Source organism: Lonchura striata, chromosome 4 (genome assembly GCF_050655825.1).
Source record: "Lonchura striata isolate lonStrDom1 chromosome 4, ASM5065582v1, whole genome shotgun sequence".
NCBI classification, from domain to species: domain Eukaryota; kingdom Metazoa; phylum Chordata; class Aves; order Passeriformes; family Estrildidae; genus Lonchura; species Lonchura striata.
The window spans coordinates 50,049,355-50,050,639 of NC_140706.1; positions in this window are offsets into that span (position 1 = coordinate 50,049,355).

Genomic DNA, 1,285 nt, shown 5'->3' on the forward strand with positions numbered 1-1,285 from the left:
GAATGGGAAAGTTTTCAAGTCTCCATTGCAAGTGGGCTGCTTTTTGGACTTAGCTGGATTATCATTGCATTGTTCCTTCTGTGGCTTCCAACTAGAAAAGACTAAGCATTTGTTTGCTTCTCTAAACTTCATATATGAATTATTGTTTAATTGCTACCACTGCTGATTACTTAAAAGTACGTGTAATACCATTATTAAATACATATTTTACATCTTGATTAACCCCCACTGATTGGATAAACAGAGCATTTGCTTTGTTTGTAGCCCTAAATGTGTTTTCTCTTCAAATGCAGGCTTGAGCAGTGTATTAATTTCACCTTATTTTTAGAAGTTTGTTACTTTTGTTGTTTCTGTAGCTATGGAGCCCAAGTAAGGAAGCCATGGCCCTCCATTACCCAGCTGCTGGACTAAACCTTTCCTGGAATCCCCATTATGTCCAGCTGTTGGGGTCAGATAGCTTCAGAAGCATCTGCTGCCGTGCCAGGGGGTATCCAGGATGACACGTGTCCCTTCTGAAGGAGCAATGTGGGTCTCAGGGGCTCTGTTTAAGTGTCAAAGCTGTGGGAGGTCCACAATTGCCCTTCACAGGCTGGTTCTTCAATTTGATACAACTGAGAAGGGGTAAGCCTTGCTGTTAAGGTGTAAGGATTGCTGCTATCAAACAAAGATCTTACAGCTATAAATTGCATTATCTAGAACTTTTTATTCTGATTTTGGGTTGTAAATTGATAGGCAAGCCTGGCAAAGTGGGGCTAAGGTGTCATCTGTAGATATCCTGACTCTTTCCAAGTAAAAGAGTGATGGCAGCTATTTAATTGTCCACCTTCTGTCTTTAGGGTGTCAGGTCACTCCAGGAGGAGACTGCCTCTTGCTAGGTGACTGAGTAGGTAGCTCTGCTTTTATTTTTGTTTAGTGTGACACAAAGAGCAAGTATTAATAACAAATGCAAAGGCTTGCCTTCAGTGTGTTCCTGAAACAGTAGTGGAGGTCTACAACAGGGTGCAGACTGTGAGTGGATGCTGAAGGCAGTATTGACCCAGGAGTGCCTGGGTCTTACCACTCCTCTGAGGAGAGGGTTTGGGCAGGCACCTCCAGCCCATGGTGCATCCTCATCTAATCTCCTGATTAGGAGGGAGCCCAGGACCTGAGCGCCCATTTAAGTTATTGCTTCATATATTGCTTCATATAGAGTAAAATGGTTCCTCTGACCACAAAAAACAGCATTCCTTCCCCAGTGAGAAGCTTTCCCTACCCAAAAAGTAACAGACAATAAGACTGGAAACAA